Source organism: Vigna umbellata, chromosome 6 (assembly GCF_029865625.1).
Source record: "Vigna umbellata cultivar VRB3 chromosome 6, Vumbellata_1.0, whole genome shotgun sequence".
In the NCBI taxonomy this organism is placed as follows: domain Eukaryota; kingdom Viridiplantae; phylum Streptophyta; class Magnoliopsida; order Fabales; family Fabaceae; genus Vigna; species Vigna umbellata.
In genome coordinates this window covers 32,244,657-32,249,312 of record NC_142170.1, presented here as the reverse complement: position 1 = coordinate 32,249,312, position 4,656 = coordinate 32,244,657, and the positions used below count along the sequence as shown (strand labels likewise).

The following is a 4,656-nucleotide window of genomic DNA, read 5'->3' as shown; positions in this document are numbered from 1 at the left end:
GTTTGTTCATCTCGGTTATCACATAAGCCTCGTTAGTTTGTAAGCCGAGTTTGTTTGTTAGTTGGTCACGACAACTATTGATTAACTGTCCTTGGCAGTTGCTTTTTCTTTAATAAATACCGGACTTCTGTGTGTAAGTTGGATTGATTTTTTAGATCATTTCATAATACAATTTCATTGTGTTTGAGTTTTACTTTTCTTTCTCTGCTTACATTCATTATATCTTGCTGGGTCATTCTCGGTCGTCCATACTGCAGTTGCGTGTTCGTAACGTTCGGTACAGGAGCTTTGTCATTCGGTCAGTAGCGTACGACACTGATACAGATCGGTTGTGACGCTCGGTGCAAACCCTCAGTTTTCTCTTGGTTCTAACAGTGGTATCCAGAGCTTCAGGTTCGTGATTGGGAGCTTTGTATTCATCTAGGACTTGGCGGAGGCTTGACGGAAAGGTGATTGAAGCATAAAAAGACTGTGTTTCTTGGTGAAAGATCGAGGGTGTAAAGAATGGCCAGCAGAGATATGTCCGTTAATCTACCTGTTCTCACAGACAAGAACTAGAGCAGATGGAGCACACAAATGTGTATCTTATTTCGTGTTCAAGATGTCAACAGCGTGATGGAGGGAGCAGTTTCTGCGTCTGATTTGCACGACACTGAGAAAGAGGAGTTTAAGAGGAAAGATGATAGAGCCTTGTTGATTATCCATCAGTGTGTGGATGATAAGCATTTTGAGAAGATACAAAATCGGCTTCAGCAAGAGAAGCTTGGAACATCTTGGTGGGTTGTCATGCCGGAGGGGAAAAAGTGAAGAAGGTAAAGCTTCAATCGTTGAGGAGACAGTACGAGCACCTACTGATGGAGGATGGTGATAAGGTGAGTGAGTTTTTCAGTAAAATACTCTCAATTATTAACCAGATGAAAAGTTGTGGTGACACTGTTACTGATCTCATGGTGATTGAGAAAATCATGTGGTCATTGCCCTCGACATTTGATCATATTGTGGTGGCAATAGAGGAGTCGAGAGATCTTGGAAAACTCAAAATAGAGGAACTGCAAAGTTCTCTGGAGACGTATGAAATGAGGATGCGGGAAAGAAATCCCATCAAACGCGAGGAGCATGTGTTAAAGGTTCAACATGAAGAGAAGAAGACAACCAAGAAATGGAAAGGGAAACACGGTAAAGGGAAGTGGAGAAAAAATAGGAACAAAGATAACCCGAATGAGTCTTCAACAGAGGATGAAGGTAAATCTGAGAAGAATTTCCAGAAGAAGGACAAAAGGAATATTGAGTGTTTTAATTGTCATAGGTATGGGCATTACACTAGTGAATGTTATGCTGAAAAGGAAGAACAGAAGAAGAGTCATGCAAAAGGAGGCCTACGCGGCTCAAATTGAGTCTAATTTTGAAGAACCCATCATATTGATGACAATTACATCTACAGTAAGTTCACACTCTCAAGACAAATTGTGGTATTTGGATTCGGGATGTTCGAATCATATGACCTGCAACAGAGATTGGTTGGTAAATTTTGCTGAGACCGAGAGGAGCATGGTGAAATTTGCTGATGAGAGCACCTCAAAGGTAGAGGGAGTCGATGATGTGGTTATCAGAAGGAAGAATGGCTCGCGTGTCATTCTAACTGGTGTGTTGTTTGTGTCTGCAATAAGGTATAATCTTCTAAGTATTGGCCAGTTAATTCAAAAAGGTTTTACGGTAGTAATGGGAGACTTTAATAAGGTTGAAGTGTTTGATAAAAAGAAAAACCTGATCTTGAGGAACAAGATCTCGAAGGATAAAACATTTCATATCAACCTAGTGAAGTCTGCAATGAGTGAAGAATTTGGCGATATCATTACTGATACACGAACTGGTGACGAGGAAGGTTTGGTGCACGTAGCTATGTTTGCATGCACAAACCTGATCGGTCAAACCGAGGACGAAGATATGTTTGCATGCGCAGAACCGATCGGTCAAACCAAGGCCTTGAAGAAGTCCATGTGGAAGGAGAAAAACGTTGAAGTGAATGCTACCAAAGAAGCATGGGGAGTCGGTGTCACTGGTGAACTGAGACATGGAGAACACTATTCGATCTCGTCTTTCAGTTTGGGAGTCATGGGAGAACCGAGACATGGCGAACATAGTTCGGTCAAGTCATTCAGCCACACCCGACCTCAACATTCATTCAACCGAGCAAGGCGTCACTCAAGAGCGTCAAACTGGCAACCGCACTCAAACCTTTCGGTCATTTCACTCAGTCGTTCTTTCGAACCGTTCGGTCTTGATCGCACAGCTCGCGCAAGTTGGCATCCGCCTTCATCACGTGATTGGTAGGAAACAGTTGCTCAATGGAATGGCAAGGGTGGACTCTATGAGTACGAAGACACCGTTCGGTCATAGACCGTTCGACCTCAACATGGTGCGCGAGATAGGATGGTAAGGATTGGTGCTACCTCCCTAAGTGTTCGGCTTAGAGGGGTGTGTTAGTTTGTAAGCCGAGTTTGTTTGTGTTGATTAATTGTCCTTGGCAGTTACTTTTTCTTTAATAAATACCGGACTTTTGTGTGTAAGTTGGATTGATTTTTTAGATCATTTCATAATACAATTTCATTGTGTTTGAGTTTTACTTTTCTTTCTCTACTTACATTCATTATATCTTGTTGGGTCATTCTCGGTCGCCCGTACTACAGTTGCGTGTTCGTAACGTTCGATACAGGAGCTTTGTCGTTCAGTCAGTCGCGTACGACACTGATACCGATCGGTTGTGACGCTCGGTGCAAACCCTCGATTTTCTCTTGGTTCTAACAAGCCTATCCATCTTTTTCAACCTATTTATTTGGCCAGCTGGTCATCCCGTCAACTCATCTATCTCATCAAATTGTTCATCTTGGTCATCTTGTCCATCCTAGCTATCACGTCAATCTATTCATTTCGCATAACTTATTCGTCCCTTGAGCTTAGCCAGCTCGACCATCCCATCAGTCCGCCCATTTCGCTCATCCTGTTATCTTATTCATCTTGTCCATCCCATCAGCCCATCCACCATCCACCCCTTCAGCACAGTCCGTCTTGATCATCCCAAAAGCCTAGTCCATCTTGTAAGTCTGGACCATCCTGACCATCTCATCAGCCTGTTCATTTCCATCCTATTCATTCCAATCAGTATGTTCATCCTGACCATTTCGTCATCACATCCATCCTGTTCATCCTTGTCATCTCGTCAACCCTGTCAATCCATTCATCCCGTCAGCTTGTCCATCTTGTTGATCCCAATCATCCCGTCAGCCCAGTCCATTGTGGCAATCTCCCCAACCCGTCCATCCTGGAAAGCCCATCAGCTCGATCAATCCTTGTCATTCATTTAACTTGTTCATCTCAACCAACCTGATTCATCTCAACCATCCCATCAGCTTGTCCATCATGACTAGTCTAGGTCATTCTAGTCATCCCATCTACACGTCCATCTTACTAGTGTCTAATTATAATTTTAAAACATTATCATAAAGCTCAACTTTGCAATTTGTATATGTCAATACCAAGCACCAAAACATAAACCCTAATATTAGGAATAATCCACAAAATGAATTAAAAATTCCATAAATGAATTGAAACAAAAATTACAAATGCAGCCAAAATACATGCTCAATCAAACACCAAAAAAAGAGCGACTAATATTTAAAAAAAAAAAAACTTGCTGCTGAAGATTTCAGATTATAAAGAAGCTTTAGAATTCCTTGAATTTTTCAATTTCATAAGCATGGTCACAGTTAGAGGGCCAAGGCCATACTCAAATTTTGGAATCTAGCCTGTCCAATTGGCCAGTTCGGCCAAACTAGCCACTCATCCAGCCAGTTTTTGTTTGTTTTCCTGTCATCCAAAATGTAATATTTTGATTTTTTTATTTTTCCTAGTTAAGGTGATGCATTCAGTTTAATTATCAAGAATAACATTGCTACTGGAGACATAGTCAAGGAAGACTCAAAATATTCACCTTAAATGAAGTGAAGTATTATGTTGCAGAGCATTCCAATTGTTTTTAATCATGTCGTGTTGTGCAAGGAGATGATTGACAATGACTTGTTCATCGTGGTGGTGTCTGTCAGGCTGGTAAAGATGAGATGAGAGGAGAATAAAATAATGGAGGATGAAAGTGACGCGTGACACGCTCCAATTTTTTAAACATAATGTTGTTGTAAATCACAAGATAGAAAAGGTAAAATTATAAACTGTGTACGAATGCAAATGACAAAAAAAACCATTATATGAAACAGGTGTCAATAAAATAGAGTGGATATTTTATATAATTCCCAAAAAAATAGAGTGGATATATATTACAATATTTCAAACAAATTAATCCTAACAAACATATTAGCATTTTGTCATTGAACCTTGTTAAAAACTAATGCTATCAAAATGGGTTAGAACCCGCGGGCCAATCCAGCCCATCACGGGTTTAGACCGGATTAGGTTTAAAAAAATGTAATTTTTTTATATGGGCCAATGTTTAACTCGACCATTTAAAACCTAGTTCACCATGATCCGACTCACCGAGGTTGAACCCATGGTGAGCCAGGTTGGTCCACAAATCTAACAAATTTAATTTAATTATTTATTACTTTGTGTTGCAATATTATTAGTTAACACTTTTTTTATTGTATT

At 40.3% G+C, this 4,656-nt stretch overlaps 1 pseudogene; it reads left to right on the top strand.

The window, feature by feature from the left end:
* The first annotated feature begins 504 nt into the window (after nucleotides 1–504).
* LOC148197245 (uncharacterized) lies at nucleotides 505–1,394 on the top strand (annotated as a pseudogene).
* Nucleotides 1,395–4,656: the final 3,262 nt, after the last annotated feature.